We start from the raw sequence: 21,343 nt of genomic DNA, 5'->3' as shown, positions 1-21,343 counted from the left end.
CAACTGGAAGAGATCCATATTTATGCCTATTCCAAAGAAAGGTGATCCAACCAAATGTGGAAATTATCAAACAATATCATTAGTATCACAGGCAAATAAAATTTTGCTGAAGATCATTCAAAAGCGGCTGCAGCAGTACATCAACAGAGAACTGCCAGGAGTTCAAGCTGGATTCAGAAGAGGACATGGAACCAGGAATATCATTGCTGATGTCAGATGGATCCTGACTGAAAGCAGAAAATACCAGAAAGATGTTTACCTGTGTTTTATTGACTATGTAAAGGCATTTGACTGTGTGGATCATAACAAATTATGTATAACATTGTGAAGAATGGGAATTCCAGAACACTTAATTGTGCTCATGAGGAACCTGTACATAGATCAAGAGGCAGTCCCTCAAACAGAACAAGAGGATACTCCATGTTTTAAAGTCAGAAATGGTACCTGTCAGGGTTGCATCTTTCATCATACCTATTTAATCTGTATGCTAAGCAAATAATTAATTGGCGAAGCTGGACTATATGAAGAAGAACAGGACATCAGGATTGCAGGAAGACTCACTAACAACCTGGGATATGCAGATAACACAACCTTGCTTGTTGAAAACAAAGAGGACTTGAAGCACTTATTGATGAAGATCAAAGACCACAGCCTTCAGTATACATTACACCTCAACAGAAAGAAAACAAAAGGACTCACAACTGGACCAATAAGCAACATCATGATAAATAGAAAATATTGACGTTGTCAAGGATTTCATTTTACTTGGATCCACAGTCAACATCCATGGAAGCAGCAATCAAATCAATCGACACATTGCATTGGGCAAATCTGCTGCAAAAGACTTCTTTAAAGTGTTAAAAAGCAAAGATGTCTCCTTGAAGACTAAGGTATTCCTGACCCAAGCCATGGTTATTTCAATCGCCTCACATGCATGTGAGAGCTGGACTATGAATAAGGAACACCAAAGAAGAATCGATGCCTTTGAATTATGGTGTTCGTAAAGAATATAGAATATACCATGGACTTCCAAAAGAATGAACAAATCTCTCTTGGAAGAGGCACAGCCACAATGCTTCTTAGAGGCAAGCATGGTAAGACTACTTCTCACATACTTTGAACATGTTATCAGGTGGGATCAGTCCCTGGAGAAGGACATCAAGTTTGGTAAAGTAGAGGGTCAGCAAAAAGGAGGAAGACCCTCCATGAGATAGATTGACACAGTGGCTGCAACAATGGGCTCAAACCTAACAATGATTTTGAGGATGCTGCAGGACTGGGCAGTGTTTTGTTCTGTTGTACGTAGGGTTGCTATGAGTTGGCATCTGCTTGACAGCACCTAACAAGAACAACATGTAACCATATAACAACAGTAAAAACAAATAATAAAGAAGCAGACACATAAGCACATACATATGCTGAATAGAGAAAGGAGTTCATATAAGAGTATACCCATGTATATAATATAGGTTAGGCTGTGGATATGTTTACATACATATTTGTATGTAAGTAGCCCTGGTGGTGCCATGGTGAGAGCACTCGACTGCTAACTGAAAGGTCAGCAGTTCAAAATCACCAGCAGCTTTGTGAGAGAAAGAGGAGGCAGTCTGCTTCCATAGAGATTTACAGCCCAGTAAACCCTATGGGGTCTCTATGAGTTGGAATCAACTTGAAGGTGGTGGATTTGTTTTTTGTTTTGTTTTGTTTTGTACATGCACCGTGTATATTCATATATATAATAGAGTACAAAGGGCATACAGTTATAGACGCTTCCTAGACACATCCAAATACCTTGATGTACCGAATTACTGGGGCTGAGGGCTGAGGACCATGGTCTCAGGGGACATCTAGGTCAATTGGCTTAACATAGTTTATAAAGAAAATGTTCTATATCCTGCTTTGGTAAGTAGTGTCTCGGGTCTTAAAAGCTTGCGAGCATCCATCTAAGATACATCAGTTGTTCCCATCCCATCAGCAGCAAAGGAGAATGGAGAAAATCAAAGACACAAGGAAATACTAGTCTAAAGGACTAATAGACCACATGAATCACAGCCTCCACCAGCCTGAGCCCATAAGAACTAGATGGTGCCTAGCTACCACCACGGACGGCTCTAACAGGGATCATCATAGAGGGTCCTGGACAGAGCAGGAGAAAAATGTAGAACAAAATTCAAATTCATACACACACAAAAAAAGCCCAGACTTACTGGTCTGACAGAGACTGGAGGAACCCGCAATACTATGGTTGCTGGACACCTTTCTAACTCATAACTGAAAGCCACTCCTGGAGACCACCTTTCAGTCAAAGAGTAGACAGGCTACGATGGTTAAGGCTGTGTGTCAACTTAGCTGGGCCATGATTCTCAGTGTTTTGGCAGTTGTATAATGTTGTGATCACTTCCCTGTTGAAATTTGATATGTGATCACCCCCATGATGGAATCTGATGAATGGTACCAGTGGGGGTGGGGTCTATGGCGACTCACCACCCCCTCAGCCTTCATCTATATGCCCTCCGCCACCTACTTTCTTCCTGCTTGCCTTGCCAATGTTTTTTGGCTTGCTCTGGATCCTGCAGCTACCTCCTGTTCATGGGACCTCTGGTTCTTGGGACTTTAGCTAGCAGCTTACCTGGCCGATCTTGGGATTCATTAATCTCACAACCTGTGAGCAAGTGTCCTGCTCCTCAACCTGCCTATCTGGGGTTTGCTTGCCCCTGCAGCTATGTGAATCAGGAGAAGCTTTGCGGTCTTGCATGCCAATCTTGGGTTCGCCAGCCTCTGCGGCTCTGTAAATCAGGAGAGGCCTCTATCCCGATCCACGGACTTGGGATGTTCCAGCCTCTACAATCCTGTGAGCTATTTCCTTGATATAAATCTCTCTATATTTATATTTATATGCTTTACTGGTTTTGCTTCTGTAGAGAACCCAGCCTAAGACATAGGCCTATAAAACAAACAGTAACATGCTTAAGGAATGTGCTTCTTAGTTCAATCAAGTATACAAGACCATATGGGCAACACCTGTCCAAAAGCAAAGGCAAGAAGGCAGGAAGAGACAGGAAAACTGGACTAATGGAAATGGGGAACCCAGAGTGCTGACACATTGCAGTGATTGCAACCAATGTCACAAAACAATCTGTGTAGAAATTTCTGAATGAGAAACAAATTTGTTCTGTCAACTTTTACCTAAAGCATGATAAAATAAAAATATAAAAAATAAATCAATATGAAAAATTAAAACAGCATCAACAAACAAAGTAAAAAACAAAAAGTATAGCTGTGATCAACAAAACACAATCTGGTTCCTTGAAAATTTCCATAAAATAAACAAATTTTTAATTCAAAGAGAAAAATATGTACAAGAATCATTAAAAATATTAGGAATGAGAAAGTAGGCTTAACTATAGATATACAAGAGATTAAAAATATAAATAAATACTATATGCAAGTCTATATCAAAATTTTTAAAATTCTAGATGAAAGGATAGTTTTCATATATCTATATCTACATAGGTGTGTGTATATATACGTGTAAGAGGCATAGAACTAGAAAAAAATATGAAAGAATTTGAAAAGATATAAATGAAAAAATAAAATAGAATATGAAATGAGAGATGTCTGGGAGTCAAAGCAGGAGAAACTTACAGAAGGGAGTTCTCGTCAGAGTTAAATGCCAGAGAAAAATCAAATAGGCGAGGACAAGATTGAAACAATTAGATTTGGCAATTTGAATTATTTGAATTGCAGGATCTTATTCCACTCTTGTTCAGGGAAGTGTTTAATATTGTCAATAATCATGGATTTCTGAGCATGTACAAACTTGAGTCTAAGGAAGTGTCTATCATCGTCCTAGAAGGAATTAACCTGTTGAGAATGGAATCATAATGTTGTTGATGGTATCGTTGGACTTCATTTTCATTTACTTCAATTATTTTTTTGTTTCTTAAATGTGTTATCTAAGCAAAAAATGATGTATAAATGTAAAAGCTCATCTGAAGTTTCCTTTGTGAATAATAATTATTTATTTAGAGATATCATGTGTTTTAATAGCATTTTGCTTCTGATAATGGTGGTGTATACCTCGGAAATTTCTCTAAAATCACTTACTATAAAGCAGCATCTAGTTTTGAAGATTAAGTTTAAAAGAAATTTACTGAAACAATGGACCTCACAACAACTGGACACTGTTATGGGTCAGTACACTTACAATTTCTATTCCACTGCACTGGTGAGTCAATCTTCTTTTTCTATGGCATGAATCCTTTCAGAATTTTTTTTTCTGCAGAAGTTAAAGTGTTATAAAAAGAAGTAGCAATAAACCAACTACTCTGAGAATAGCTTATGTGACTTTTCTGACTGTAACTGCTTAAAACAGAAATAAACGTATCTATATAACTTTCAAGGAGCCCTGGTGGCGCAGTGGTTAAAGCAGTCGACTACTAACCAAAAGATGGGTGGTTCAAAACCACCAGTAGCTCCGCAGGAGAAAGATGTGGCAGTCTGCTTCCCTAGAGATTTACAGCCTCAGAAACCCTACAGGGTCGCTATGAGTTGGAATTGACTAGATGGCAGTAGGTTTGGTTTTGGTATATAACTTTCAATGTATGCTATTTTTTACCAGTGAACAAAAAGTAACATATGATTTAAAATTATCTCTAAAAACTTTTAATTTATTAACAGGCTAAGTATTTCTATTACTATTTGTGTCTAGATCTCCTTTACATGTGAAATATGCTAGTATAATTATTTTAAGAAGTATACAAAATAAAATATTTCTAGGGCCTGATCCCAAGCAATTTCTCAAACTTCAACTGTATGCCTCCCTAATACTTTCTGCTGAGCAAATATTTATGATATACACTAGGCAGTACAATATGCTTGACATTTCTCAAGCTCAAAGCACTGAAGAAAAAATTCAAGCCTCAAGTTGCAATATTGAAGGGTGCTATGGGAAAAATATTGAAAGATGCAGGAAGTGTCAAAAGAAGATAGAAGGAATACAGAGTCACTGTACCAGAAAGAACTGGTTGACATTCATCCATTTCAGGAGGCAGCATATAATCAAGAACCAATGATGCTGAAGAAAGAAGTCCAAGCTGCACTGAAGGCATTGGTGAAAAACAAGGCTTCAGGAATTCATGGAATACCAATTGAAATGTTTCAACAAACGGATGCAGTGCTGGTGGTGACAACTCTTCTATGCCAAGAAATTTGGAAGACTGCTACCTGGCAAACCAATGGAAAGAGATCCATATTTGTGCCCATTCCAAAGAAAGGTGATCCAACAGAATGTGGAAGTTATCAAATAATATCATTAATATCACACGCAAGTAAATTTTTGCTGAAGATCATTCAAAAATGGAAGAATGCAGAATAAGGATTGGAGAAAGATTCATTAACAGCTTGCAATTTGCAGATGACAGAACCTTGCTTGCTGAAAGCAAAGAGGACTTGAAGAACTTACTGATGAAAATTAAAGACCACAGCCTTCAGTATGGATTACACTTCAACATAAAGAAAGAAAAAATCCTCACAATTGGATCTATAAGCAACACCATGAGAAACGGAGAAATTACTGGAGTTGTCAAGATTTCATTTTACTTGTATCCAAAATCAAACGATCAAGAAGTCAAACAACTTACTGCATTTGGCAAATCTGCTGCAAAAGACCATTTTAAAGTGTTAAAAAGCAAAGATGTTCCTTTGAGGACTAAGATGTGCCTGACCCAAGCCATGGTATTTTCAGATGCCTCATATGCATGCGAAAGCTGGACAATGAATAAGGAAGACAGAGGAAGAACTGATGGCTTCGAATTATGGTGCTGGTGGAGAATACTGAATATACCATGGACCGCCAGAAGAAGGAACAAATCTGTCTTGAAAGAAGTACATCCAGAATGCTCCTTAGAAGCAAGGATGGTAAGACTTTGTCTCACTTTGGACATGTTATGAGGAGGAACTAGTCCCTGGAGAAGAATATCATGCTTGGTAAAGTAGAGGGTCAGTGAAAAAGAGGAAGACCCTCAATAAGACGGATTGACACAGTGGCTAAAGCAATGCTTACAAACATAGGGATTGTGAGGACTGCATGGGACTGGACAGTATTTCATTCTGTTGCGTGTAGGATCTCTATAAATCAGAACCAACTGGACAGCACCTATCACCAACAACAGGAGTACAACAAAGACTTTCAAGTTAAATGCAATGTCTGTTGTCATCAAACTTATTATCAAACTACATGTGAAGAAATCGAAGGACAAAAGTAAAGCAAATTATTTCCTCACCAGGAAAAGTACACATGCACACATATATATGTGTTGTTATGAGTTACCACTGAGTCAATTCTGACTCATGGCAACCCCATGTGTGCAAAATAAAATTGTTCCATATGTTTTTCAAGGTTGTGATCTTTCAGAAGCAGAGGCACCTCAGGGTGGGTTTGAACCACCAGCCTCTCTGCTAGTAGTCAAGTGTTTTAACATTTGTACCACCCGGGGTCTCTGATGTGTGTGTGTGTGTGTGTGTGTAAAAATGGCATTGAGATTAAATCATGTCTTCTTAAAATAATGTACATAGTCGCAACAAAATTAGTTCATCTCTACTTCAGTATCATTCGTTTCTTGGACTTCCTTTCCTCTCTTAAACGTCCACATATTCTATTCCCTTGGCTTGACGCACTTTACTCGCATCTTCAAATCGATACGTCCTATTCATCCTTCCAGCTTCAGCTTCCTATATCCTTCAGAAAAGTTTTCCTGATTCCATAAGAGCCAGGTTGGATATATTTTCTAGGTGCTACAATCGTATCCTGTCCTTTCTTAATCTTGACATTCATCAAACTATATTAATATCACCTGTTTAGTCAAGTAGTAGGTGGGTTTATTTTCGCTAGATTTGTCACAACACAGATTGGCAATATAGATGCAGGCCAGTGCCAGCTGGATACTCATTTTTGTACTATTCACAAGCTAAGCATAGTTTTTAAATGAATAAATTTTAAAAACGAATCAAAAAAAGAATCATAATTCAAAACACATGAAAATTATATGAAATTCAAGTTTCAGGGTCCATAAATAAAGTTTTATTGGAACATAGCCATATCCATTCATTAACATATTGTCTATAGCTGCTTTCCTAGAGTTGAGTACTTGCAATAAAGAGTTTATAGCCTGCTCAGCCAAAAATATTTATCATGTGTCCCTTTGCAGAAAACCTTTATTCCGCAAACTCGCAATTCATCAGGTAGCTGCAAAACATTTACAAACCTAATAAAACATTTATTCAGTCCTGCAATATTCCAGTGAATCACACCTTTTACATCAATGTAAGATACATAGGCTTTTTGTTACCATTGCCTTCCAAAAGTTTCTCATGGTCTCTTGGTGCCTTCAATGCTATTTTAATCATATTTCACAGACATGAATAATGACAAGGGAGAAGATAAGATCTGAATAGCATGTCTTGTGGTGCTAAGTGATAGTCAAGGCTTCAGTCATTGAAATGGTTCAGGACAAGCTGACTTTTCTCAAACTCCAAACTAACTCATAGACAAAGTTTTACTCCTGAACCTTTATCAATAAAGGGCATGTTTTATGGATATTCACTTAAAGACATCTGATAAATTTATCAGATGGCTACCCTGAAGTTATAATAAAACTTTTCTGATATGGCTGGAGACACATTTAAGGGAAATGGTTCACACTGGTGACCCCTATAGAAAGAATTTCTTGCCAACAATTTTTTACAAAGACTAAAAGGATATGACCTTTCAAAAATACCAAAGCATACAATCAGGCTCTACTTCAACCATTCTAAATTGTCCATAAAAGAATTCAACTCCCCCGCTCCTGCCCATTTTGTATAGGTATCCTTTTGTTAAATATATATCTGAGGGAATTATTAAAAATCATTATCATCATAATCATCATTTTTAGCTTTTCTATTTCAAAAAATATGTAGAATTTCATTTTTAAGAAATACCTTGTATAATTTTTATAACCATAACACTTTTAAATGATTATTTTACTCTTTGATTATTCTAAGATATTCATATCAAAAACATATGAATCAAACATAATAGTTTAATGCATTGCTATTCTGGTAATTTTTCATTCTTTTAATTTAAACTTTATTTTATGTTAATAACAGGGATATTAGAATACTACAACTGATACTTTGCCCATCAAAGAATATAATTATTCCTTCATATGATTTGGGAGTAAAAATGTATGCAGTTCATGTGAGCATAAATTGTCTCTCTGATCACCCCAATAATATTATCTTATAATTTCAAACTCTTCCATTCGTGTTGAGAGTTCTAAATGATTTACAGTCTTTTAAAAAAAAATGACCTTTTAGTTTCCCTTTCACCTAAACTGACATGTTTTTTCTCTAGGAATAAATTTTGCCTTTGCCATCCTGATAGCTAAGAAGTAACTCAAATTAATTAGTGTTACAAAATAGGAAAATACTCAACCTATGTTAAAAGAATTAAGTAGTAAGAACTTGTTACACTAGACAACAATGGAAATTTATAATTGATTTGAAGTTTACCTGTAAAATAGTTCTCAATTTGTTTTTCAGTTAAAGGGGAAGTCTGGAAGTATTGGTAAGATAAATACAATGAACCTTTCTTGGTTGTCATTTCATGAAAGAAGAAAAAGTACAATATACACGTAACTCCTCAAAGTGCCTCATGACAGTAGGTTTGAGAGGAGGTGGTGAAGGTTTTTACTCCTTACTTTCAGTCCTTCTGGAATGTTTCATTTTGTAATCTTCACTTAATTTGTATTAAAAAAATACAAATATTTTTTATAAAATGTTGGACTTCCACAACTTTTTCATTTGTCTAGCTATTATTTTTCTAAAACATAATAATCTAATGACAGAGGTACCAAGAGTTCAATGAAGTATAACTGAGAACTTGTTGTTGTTGTTAGGTGTAGTCAAGTTGATTCTGACTCAGTGATCTTATGTACAACAGAATGAAACACTGCCTGCTTCTGCGCCATCTTCACAATCATTGTGCTTGAGCCAATTGTTGCAGCCACTGTGTCAGTCCATCTCCATGAGGGTTTTCCTCTTTTTTGCTGACCCTCTTCTTTATCAAGCATGATGTCCTTCTCCAGGGACTGATCCCTCCTGATAACGTGTCCAAAGCACATAAGACGAAATCTCACCAGCCTTGCTTCTAAGGAGAATTCTGGCTGTACTTCTTCCAAGATAGATTTGTTCATTTTTTTGGCAGTCCATGGTATATTAACGTTCTTTGCCAACATCGTAATTCAAAGGCATTGGTCCTTCTTCAGTCTTCCTTATTCATTGTCCAACTGAGAACTTAGTGTTAAATATTTTCAGAATTTATTAAATCTGAAATGTGCACATAAAGTTATTTCTTTAAAGCCCAACTTCATGTCTTTCAAATTGATACCAGTTGTAATTTGTAACATTAGATCAAAGATACATTTTCTTCAATATAAAAGAAGCACTGAAGATTTGTTAAAGAATGACCATAGCAGGAAATCCAGTGCTCCATTTCACACTGTGTTCCTAATCCCCATTTATAGAGTTGCATTTTATTATAGCTAGTTATTTTCAATAATTTCATTAATAGTCTTCAACAGGGAATTTATTTCTGATATTATCCTCTACAGATAATTTTAGTTGTATTATCTGAAATAGGTTCCATTTCAAAACTAGAGCAATCAAACCTAAAGTAGACTACAGATATATTTATTAAAATCAATACACTATAAATGCATGTTTTCTTTCAAGACAATAAAGTAGTGGTGTATAAAACAGTATAATCACTCTTACAAAGAAAAGGACTCCAGATACCAAAATATTGAACAATTTTGTATCTACTAAATGAGATGTGTGTGCATCTGGGTGTGTACATTCACAAACACATGAAAATACGTGCATACCTACTTTGGAACCACATGCGCATATCTACTTCTCTTTGTGTGGAGAAAGAGCAATAAATATAACAAAAAGAGGAAGGGTGACTATATTGGAGAAATTAATCCTGACTTACTCTCAACAGAGGCAGCAAAATAAACCCCAATTCTCTATTCCATCACTCTCATGTTGCCTTTTAGAGAAACATTATGAGCAGTTGAGGTTCACTCCAAGGAGTGTGTTTTCAAGACCTCCATAATTTAGGCTTAGATTTTAGCAGAACATATTAGATGATGGATATGCAGTAATTAGCGAACAATGTTCCTAATATATATAGTGCAGAAATAAGTTAATCTTTGCTTTATGTAACATGCTAGATGAGGCCTCTTATGGATTGAAATGACCTCCCAAAAGTTATGTTGAAGTCCTAACGCCTATACCTGTAAATATGACTGTTTTAGTTACCTAGCGCTGCTGTAACAGAAATACCACAGTGGATGGCTGTAACAAACAGAAATTCATTTTCTCACAGTTTAGGAGGCTAGAAGTCCAAATTCAGGGCATTGGCTCTAGGGGAAGGATCTCTCTCTCTGTCATCTCTGGGTAAGGTCTTTGTCTTTTCAGCTTCTGTTTCCTGGTTCCTTGAAGATCTCCATATGTCTTGGCATCAATCTTTCCCCCATCTCTACTTGCCTAATCTGCTCCTTTTATCTCTTGTAAGAGATTGACTCAAGACACATCCTCCACTAATTCTACCTAGTTAACATAACAGAAAATTCATTCCCAAATGGGATTGTAACCACAGGCATAAAGGTTAGGATTTTCAACACATATTTTGGGGGGACATAATTCAGTCCATAACATTCCACTCTTTGGCCCCTAAAAATTCATATCCTTGCCATATGTACCCCATCACATCATCCCAAAAGTCTTAAATCAACTGCAATTCTAAAATCTCATCTTCTAAGCCATCTAAATCAATATGGATGAGAAGTTAGGCATATTCCATCCTGGGGCAAAATCCATCTTCATATGTGAACCTGTGAAATCTAGACTACAAGTTACTCTGTTTCCGAAGTACAGTAGTAGAACAGGCACAAGGTAGACATGTCCATTACAAACAGCAGAAAATGGAGGGAAAGAAGGGATAATGAGAACCCAGCAAGTCTAAAACTCAGCAAAACAATTTACATTAGCTCTTAAGTCTTGAAAATAACCCCCTGTTCTTTGGGACCATCTGGGTAATGGCCCCACTCTCCTGACTCTGGATGTTAGCCATGCCCTCTGTTTTCTGAGTGGATGCCCCTTGGCCCTGGGCTTCAGCTTTACCTTCCAGACCCACTAGGACAGCAACTCTGCTCCCTCAGCTTTCATCAGCCCTATTCTAGTCCATCTGAGTGGAGATCTCACCACCTTGACCCCAGCAGGCCCCATTCTTCTGCCCCTTGGGCATGGTAGCCGGACTCCCTCAGCTTTGGGCAGCAGCCCCATCCCCCTGGCACACCTTAATGTGAGCTCCACACTCTTGAACTGAGTTGGCAAAGATCTCACTCTTTGAAACCTAGGAGGCTGTGGCCCTAACCTTTGAGGTCTGTGAGACTGTGTGGTACCACTCTTTGAAACCACGAAGGCCCTGCTTCCTGTGCTCCTTCCAACAGAAGGAGATCTCTGAGCTGCTCCAGGATGGTCCTTTTCTTTTCTTGGCCTGTTCCCTACCTGTAGAATTCCAAGGGGCAGACAGCATTCTTTCCTTTTGTTCCTTCTCTGTTCCCTTCAGTCTAAGCTAATGAGTTTTCTGCCATGGTAGTTGGTTACATCCATCAGTCACAGGCTATCTTAGTCATCTAGTGCTGCTATAATAGAAATACCACAGGTGGATGGTTTTAACAAAGAGAAGTTTATTCTCTCACAATCCAGTAGGCTACAAGTCCAAATTCAGGGTGACAGCTCCAGGGGAACCCTTTCTCTTTTATCTCTGGAGGAAGGTCTGTGTCATCAATCTTCCCTTGGTCTGGGACCTTCTCTGCGCAGTAAACTCAGATCCAAAGGATGCACTCTGCTTCTGGCACTGCTTTCTTGGTGGTATGAGGTTCCCATGTGTCTCTGCTTGCTTCTCTCTTTTATACCTCAAAAGAGATTGGCTTAAGACACTATCTAATCTTATAGACCTCATCAGTATAACTGCCGCTAATCCGTCTTATTACATCATAGGGATAGAGTTTATAACACATAAGGAAATCACATCAGATTACAAAATGGTACACAATCATATAATACTGGGAATCATGACCCAGCCAAGTTGACAGATATTTTTGGGGGACACAATTCAAATCCATGACACAGGCTTAATCTCTTTAACAAAAGACTGTGTAAGCACTCCTTGGTGAACACTCTAGGACGTGTTGCCTTAGTTTATACAACAGAATTTTTCAAATATTTAAGTTCTGTTTTCATTTTGTACAGTTCATTTTTAAGTTCATCTCTTTCCTCTCACATTTTACTATAAGCAGTAGGGAGAAACCATGTGGCCTATTTAAGATCTTGCTTACAAATCTCCTCAGCCAGATATCCAAGTTCATCACTTACAAGTTCTACCTTCCACCAAACGTTTGAACATAATTCAGACAAGTTCTTTGCCACTGCATAAAAAGCATTGTCCTTCCTCCAATGTCTAATCACATGTTCATCATTTCCTTTTAAAGCATCACCAGAAGCACATTAAACATCCACATATCTATCTACATTCTGTTGCTGGTGCCATATGTATTCTCTAAGATGACAGAAACTTTGTCTATAGCTCTCCTCACATCCTCTAGAGCCCTACCAGAATTACCTTTGATGTTCGTAATTCTACCAACAGTCTCTTCAAGGCAATCTAGGTTTTTACTATTAGGCATCTTAAAACTTTTCCAGCCTCCACCCAATATCCAATTCTAAAGCCACTTCCACATTTTATGTATCTGTTAGAGCAGCACCCAACCTTCAGTACCACATGTCTTAGGCTAGGTTCTCTAGAAGGACAAAAGCAGTGAGGTGCATATATATGAATATATATATAGAGAGATTTAGTTCAAGGAAATGGCTCATGCAACTGTGGAGACTGGCAAGTGTCAAATCCGTGGGTCAGGCATCAGGCTGCAGCCTTCTCTTGACTCATGTGATTCCAGAGGCTGGAGAAAAAAATTGGCAGATCAGATGACAGGCTCCCGGCTCATGGTGCTGCAGGAGCTGGAGAATCCCAAAATCTGCAAGGCAGGCGGCAGGCTGCTGGCTCACATCTCAAGATCCAGAGGTCAGAGGATAACAAGTCAAATACAGGATCAAGGTAGCGAGAGAGCTTTGCCAGAACATATATATTGAATGCAAGCCACACCCCCAAGGAAACTTCCCTTTCAACTGATTGGCTACTCACGTCAAATCACAAAATGGAGGATGATTACATATAATATCTGCCAAACCACTGAGAATCATGGCCTAACCAAGTTGACATATAACCTTAACCGTCACAATGACCCTGTTTGAAAAAAAAAAAAACAGTCACCATCGTGTTGGTTCTGACTCATGTGTTTTCCATAGGGTTTTCAGTGGTTGCTTTTGTGGAAAGTAGATCACCAGGCCTTCTTCCCATGTGACTCTGGATGGACTCAAACCTCCAACCTTTTGGTTAGCAGCTGAGCATATTCATAGTTTGTACCACCCAGAAACTCATGTTTGAAAATAGTAGTTCTCTTTTTTATGTTAGTGATGTCATACCCGTGTAGAGTTGGTCCTAAACCTAATCCCTTCTGAGCAATGTCTTATAAAAAGAGCAGAATAGACACAGTCACACCAGGGGAATAGACCACGTGAGGAAAATTCTGCAAGTAAAAGAGTCCCAAGGAATGCCTGGAGCTACTAACAAGGAGGGACCTTCCCCTAGAGCCAATACCTTGATTTGGACTTTTAGCCTCTAAAACAGTAAGATAATTTATGTTTTTTAAAGTCACCTATTTGTGGTATTTTTGTTACAGTAGCACTATATAACTAAGACAAAGCCTTTCATTCATTTCTTTATTTCTTTTTTTTTCCCCAGGAGTTTGTCATCACCATGGTTACAAAGACAGTTTTTACATTTTCATATTAATGTTATTTCCTATCTATGCTTACCATTTCTATTTGCTTTTAAGCGCTAGAAGAAATTAAAATAATACTACTAATAATATTAATAGCTAATTTTTTGTGGAGCATTTACTACATATATGTGCGTATATATGTATATATATATATGTATGTATATCAAGAGCATATATTGTCTCTGGTAATCCTTACAAACACTAGTGAGAACATAGGTTTTACTATGATGTCTCCTATTTACGGATGATGAAACAAATAGAGAAACTAAGTCAGTTTCCCAGAACAAAGTTGTCGACAAGTTCTCAGTGATAATCAGGTTTTGTGACTGATCTTCTGATCTTCAAACAGGCTGATTCTTTACACTTGACTGAGGAAGTAAGTATCCATTTATCCCTCACTGCTCTATATGAATCTTTTCAGAGCCTTGAGCTTTCAGTTGTCTAGACAAGATTGCAATGGCTGCAAATTTGATGGTCTCAACTCACTTGTGCAGATAACTCTAGCTGAACTCAAGTAGAATTAGGAAACCCACAAATCAATTGATGGCAGGAAAGACTTAGTGTGACATAAAAAATGCTTAGTCATTTCTTTCTCATTAAAATCTTAGTCTCTTTTAGTAAAATATTAAATTAAAAAGCATACTTCTCTGCCTCCTTCCTTGTTCCTTCTGCCAGAAAATTATATCAAAGAATTTGTGGGGGTGGCTGGGTACTGATTTGTCTTCTATTCCTCACTGGTGCAATGATCTCTTTAATATCTCATCAGTTGTCTAAGTGTCAGCCTCTGACTTCACAGGGCTCCTACTGAAGCATTCATAACTGGTGTAATGGGTGATTATTCTCTTGGCCCTGTGAATGCACTTTCCCTTGACATGCTTATCATCTACAGTTCACAAGCCTTGATTCGAGTCACCGTTGGTCCACTGAGATTCAAGATTTTTCCACACAACAGCCTCTGATTCTAGGTCTCCTTGATGAGACCAAATCCTCTGGAAGGACATACTGGCCCTTAGATCTCAGAATCCTTTGCTGTGACCATGGGAAATATTTTGCTTCATAGTATACCTTGTAGAAACCTAATGAGAATGCGAGGTATGTTGCTCCAGATTCCTTCCCTTTTTACCTTCTTCTGATTTGATTCTCCTTCTGCTCTATAGATGAATTAAACAGGCAGAGAGAATACAAGTAGGATGATCAACATCCTAGGTTTTATTGCAAAGCTAACTCCAGTAGAATGTACTGTTCATTTTTTGTGCTGAAGATTTATTTTGGCTTCAATATTCTACAAAGGGATTAAAATAAGGAGGCATTTCATTTGCTTTGATTTTTTTTTCTTTTTAACGTTATTACATATGGACAATATTCATGGTAATAATAGACAGTATTATATTATCTTGTTAGAGACTATTCATTTAATGAAGTGTTCCCTTAGCTTCTTTTCAAAATTTCTTATTTTAAAGGCTTTACTCTTAACTATGTGTCAATATTTTCTCTTGATTGCTCTTACTAAAAATAATCCAAAGGAAGTGAGTTCTTTATCTCAATAATTTACAGACTATTAGATAATAATATCTGCTTTTATTTTGATTTTAAATATAGTTCTCTTTTCCTGTGAAATATTTTTAAAAACTCTAGTTCCCTTTTTACCTTTTCAATTATTAATTTATTCTGTCCTTGCAATACCATCAATTACATGTTGAATTGAGATAGTAGAGGTAGAATTAAATTATTAGTGTTATATTATTTCTGTCCAAATATAGGATGATTTGTACATTTCAAGTCGCTCCATATAGACACATGGTTTTCATTAGAAAAGTAGGTGAAACTACTAGAGATTTATTTTTCTGTAAAATTATATGAATATAATTATATTTTGAAATGCATACAAATGTTATTAGTAGAACTAAGTGAAAATAAACATAGAAAATTGGTGATGAGGAGTTTATCATGTCACTGAATCTGAGCTGATTTAACTATAAATGATTTGTGACTGTTCAAAAGGAGTGTCTTGTTTCAACAAAGATTGACCTTGCTAATTATCCCCGATCACTTGTTAGCTACCTATATCATTACAATTAAAGAAAATTTTCTATTGTCATAGGTAGATGTAAGAGTATTCTTTTTTCTTTTTCTCTAAGTGTATTACGTTATGCTCGTAAAGCAGACTCTTATAATTAGTAAAATAAAAGAAGACTTTAGCTCCATTTTTCATTTTCTCCTGGCCTAATGTTAGGGAAAAAAATAAAAAGAAATCTCTTGCAGAGAGAGGTGTGGTGTGTCACAGCTTCTCTTCACACCAGGCAGAGTACTGCATGCACTGACATTTTAGAACCTGAGCAGATGGCTCCAGCAGCACGTGGGGCACTAAGAAACTGGGTCTGTGTCCCCAAGTGAGGCAAAGAAAATAACTCCATCAGTGGGTTTCTACAGGCACAATAATAACAGTATGTATTGGGTGAAAATTCTGTTTTCCTAGGTTTACACTGAGAAAGAGTCATGGACTCTTTCTTTTATGAGATGAGTCTAGTTACAGGTCTAATAAGAAACTAGACACTGAAGGAACAGGCTGCCCATGAACAAGTAACCCAGCATAGGCAGTTTTATTGATAAAAGGCAACCATACTCTTGTATTTTTATACAAACATTTACCCATGCTTGCCAATCAACTGTATTAGTCTGCTTTTAATCTAAGACACAAAAGTTTCAATTTATTTTATATGAACAGTGGGGCAATGGTGGTTCAGTGGTAGAATTCTTGCCTTCCATGCAAGAGACCCAGGTTAGATTCCTGGCCAATGCATTTCATGTGTAACTACCACCAATCTATCAGTGGAGGCTTGCATGTTGCTATGATGCTGAACAGATTTCAGCAGAACTTCTAGAATAAGAAGGACTAGGAAGAAAGGCCTGGTGATCTACTTCCAAAAATCAGCCGATGAGAACCCTGTGGATCACAATGGTCCAGTCTACAACCAATCATGAGGATGATGTAGGACTGGCAGTGTTTCATTCCATTGTCTATGGGGTCACCATGAGTAGGGGGTTGACCTGAAGGCAGCTAACAATAATAACAATAGTTATCAATAGCCAAGAGGCAAATGCTAAGATGTCCAGGCTTCCAAAAGGGAGTTTTCCCCAGGAGTCCTACCAATGAATGTCAGAAGCAAAGAAAATTCACATGATGGACACTCATTAAATAATTCTTATGTAAAATTATGATACATTTTTGAGAGAGAGCTGTGAGGTAGGAGAAAGAATAGAGCAATTGGAGTTAGAAGAGATGGACCCAACCTAGTCACAAGCTCTATAACCCAGTATAATATTCATTTTCTTTCATTAAGAGGACTGGGATAAAAACATCTGTGAAAGGGAAGTATATATTTTAAAATAATACAATCTAAGACATTACAATATAGATACTTAAGACATTACAATATAGATACTTAAGACATTACAATATAGATACTTAAGACATTACAATATAGATACTTTCTATTAGTCATTCATCTATTCAACAAATATTTTTGTTTTTTTATGTGCCACTCCTCAATGTACTGCAAATACAAAAATAAGCCATGGTTTTCCCCACAAAATATTCAGTCTTTTGGGCAAGGAAGGTATGCTAAAAGCTAATTCCAAGGAAGTGGAGTGTTATACTAGAAGTCTGAACAAGATGTGAAGGAGCAGAGCATCTACCTGAGCATCAGGGAGGACTTGTCAGAGATGGCATTTGCAAGGCAGAGGAGAACTTCTTTATGGGGCAATAATGGGCAAGCACATCCCTTATAGAAAGCAGCATCAGCTCATGATAGGGCATGTCTTTCTTGGAAACAAAAGAGAATGTCAGTGTGGCTGGAGGATGAACAGATCCCTGGGTGGTACAAATGGTTTGTGCTCAACTACTAACTGAAAGGTTGGTGGTTTAAACATTCAGCCATGGAAGAAAGGACTGGCGATCTGCTCTCATAAAGATTACAGCCAAGAAAACCTTATGGAGCAGTTGTACTATGTAACAAATGGGGTCCCTGTGAGTCAGAATCAGCTTAACCACAATGGATTTGGTTTTTTGGTTTGGAGGATAAGCTGTGTGGGTAGAGATACAAGTAGCAGGAGATAAGGATGCAGAGTAGAACTGAGTGAAGGCTATATAGGGTCTTCAGTGCCACCTTAAGTATTTTCTATTTTATAAATCAGATATTACTCTGGTGTGTGTGTGTGTCAAGATCCATCTACCCCATCTTAAAGAAGAAGGGGTATAAATGAGGCTAAGGCTAAAGTTACTCTATTATAATTCCCATTTTCCCTAGACAATGTCATCAAGGAAGGTCACGTCTATAGAAAAAGCACTGTAGATCTATTCTTTTCAAATTCAGGAAAGTTGCAAGTTTTGATTTATGATTGTTATTTTTAAATTATCTATTTCTTGGGAACACTTTTAAGATACTGTTTAAAAATGAACATGTTTTCTATACCAACTTGTAGTATGATACATAATAGAACAAAAGTTCATATATGTATCTTCTATTGTGAACTCCATGCAAGAGGATTTATTCTGTGCTGAGTAAAATGAATCTCAGTGTGTGGTGGTTTTACATGTAAGACATGAACCACACAGCACTACAATAAGGCTCCAATTTTAATAAGGCTCTATTTTCAAGCAAAAATAAACAAAAAATAGAAAAATAAATTGTATGTGTCCTTACAAACATGAATGATTGTTTAAACTTTATACATATTACAAATTTTGTAAATGTACTTATTAAAAATCTTAAATTTGAGGAAATAATTTTACATCTAAGGTATTTGGAAACAGTCTATAAAATATTACAGCTTTAATTCTGCCATGGTCCTATTACCTATTCATATTTTGTGTGCATCTAATGACTAAAAAGCAAAGTCCTTGTTCTAATAAAAGTCTCAGATTGAAAATCAGTATACGCCTACAAACAAATCATTAAATAGAGAGTGATGTTGCCACAGTGTTTTGATGCTGCTAAAGGCTTTACATATTGTCATAAATCAAATCTAAAAACCAAGAGGATGTGGAACAAGATGGAGCTTGATTCTAAAACATTTCTCCATTAAAAAAAGTTCAGATTTTCAAGCAAAATGACAAACGTTTTAGGGACTCATAAAGAGTCTATTCTGAATAAATTTTACATCAGCTTTGGATGGAAAAAACTTTTTGGTTAATAATTTGCTGGAGAAAAATTTCAAATAGAGTAAGTCTCAATATAAATGATTATTTTGATATAGGCTTAAATACAATTCATAAATTTTGAAAATGCTTTCTTATCTATATGTGAAACAAAATAAATTTAAATAACTTTCAAATTCCTTATACGTGATTTATTTCAAATAGCCTTTTAAATCAGATCCATTTGTCTTTGCAGATGACTTTCAAATGTATAAACTTAGCTCTTTTCTTTCTAATTTAAATTTTCTTTGGATGACACACATTATATTAAATATTATTATTTAACATTTGTTGTTGTTACTAGTTGCCATCAAGTTAATTCCAATTCATGGTGACCCCATGTGTGCAGATTATAACTGATCATAGAGTTTTCAAGTCTGTGACCTTTCATTGCCCCCAAATTAATTATATATTCAGCTTTCAGTAAAATCTTCCAAAAACATAGCTTTGAAAATGATAACTAGGTAATGAAATATCAAATCATGTTGATACATTTTGGCATTAAATATGTTCATAAAGAAAGTGAGGCTTTCCAAAGTAAACCAGATTTATTTTCTTTTTTATGGTCAAATTGATCCCAAATAACATAGTATACAATTTTATTATTTATTTATTTCCCTTAGAAAATACGAGTGACTGAAATTACTCTGAGGCATTCTAATATTAGCAATATTAAAGTATTTGCTATGATACTTAAATACTAGATTTTACCCTTCCTAAACTCCTAGATCTACTCTATCATTAAAAATTAAAGACTATGGAAAAAGAAAAAATGCACAGTGGCAGAGTGTACTCTGGAGACGACAACCTGAATTGTTGAATCCTGGCTCTGCCACTCACTGGTTATGTGGCCTTGGGCAAGTCATTCAACTTCTATGGTACCACTGGTTGTGTTCGAACCTCCAACCTTTAAATTAGCAGCCTATTGCAAACTGTTTATGCCACCCAAGGGCCTTATGCCTTAAACACTGGGGCCCTAATCAGACACTTAAATAAGTGCAGACTATCTCCAAACTCTGTGTGCTTTGCTATAAGGAAGGAACAAAGATTCTAATAAACTCTAAAAATTACTACCTAGTCTTAGATAAAGAAACGAGATATTAGAAAAAGCATATAGCTAAATGATCAAAAGGTGAGCAAAACAGTCTGTATCAATAGTCTATTACATTTTTATTAATATGTTTTTAATTGCCTATCTCATTGTCATTTTGATATCAATTTAAAATATGAAACTAATAAAACATCTGCCCATGAAATCTCTGAAATACAGATTTCAAAAGTCATAGAAATTGTATTTTTTTTAAATCTCACAAATTTGAGTCTTTAGGGAAAAGTTAAAGAGGTGGCTTTATAGATGCTAATATTCTTTTGATCCTTTAGACTTTGGCCTCATCTTCCCATGCTCTTTTGAAAAATTAGAAGATCTAGAAGCTTTAGATTGTGCCATGTGTCCTTATCTTCAGTCTTCTCCAGACTACAGGATTCACAGGTGCCCTTCGCTCTGTGGAGGGCTATGATAAATAAGCTGTTTGGAGAAGGTAACCTCGTTTCCTTTGGGTGAGATGTTTAGAGTGTAGATAATATTTAGCTACAAGGTCAAGTTGGATATTGTGAAAATTTGGATAGATGAGTAGGAATTGGGAAATATTTTATTAGGGAAGAACTGGCAGAACAAAGTATTCTACCAGCCACAGAGGTTCAGACGAAAGGGCTAGTAAACAAGACTCTAGATGGTTAAAAACAAACAAAAAAGAAGGAGAAGGAGGAAGAGGGAGGAGGAGGGGGAGGAGGAGGATGAAAAAGGGAAGAAGGGGAAGGAGAAGAAAGAAAAGAAAAAAAGAAGTTATGTCTTGGGCGAAAAATAAATAAAATGTTTAAAGAGTTTAGACTAGCACACTACCAGTGAACAATGAACAGTTATTTCTTATTCATTGTAATTTCCCACACCTGCCTTCTCCTCCGCCCACAGGATAGAAAAACAATGTAACCAAGATAACTAGCAAACAATGACATTTCGGTACTTCTGAGTACTCTCATTTTCTATAAATAGACTACCTGGAATGCCAGCATCTTTGAAAAGTGTTGATGTGTATTACAATTAAGTACATGCAGTACATTTGCTAGTGAAATACAT

The 21,343-nt window shown here is 36.6% G+C and overlaps 1 protein-coding gene and 1 non-coding gene across 2 annotated transcripts in view; both read left to right on the top strand.

Annotated features, from left to right (window-relative positions):
- The window catches only part of EYS (eyes shut homolog), a 1,981,143-nt gene that overhangs the window by 890,490 nt on the left and 1,069,310 nt on the right, over positions 1-21,343 (top strand). The gene's annotated exons all lie outside the window — the stretch shown is intronic.
- TRNAG-UCC (transfer RNA glycine (anticodon UCC)) lies at positions 16,742-16,812 on the top strand. Its single transcript has one exon. It is a non-coding gene; the product is annotated as a tRNA-Gly (tRNA).

Source organism: Trichechus manatus, unplaced genomic scaffold (genome assembly GCF_000243295.1).
Source record: "Trichechus manatus latirostris isolate Lorelei unplaced genomic scaffold, TriManLat1.0 scaffold00083, whole genome shotgun sequence".
In the NCBI taxonomy this organism is placed as follows: domain Eukaryota; kingdom Metazoa; phylum Chordata; class Mammalia; order Sirenia; family Trichechidae; genus Trichechus; species Trichechus manatus.
Note: the sequence above shows the minus strand (reverse complement) of the source record. Positions and strands in the feature narration are given on the sequence as shown.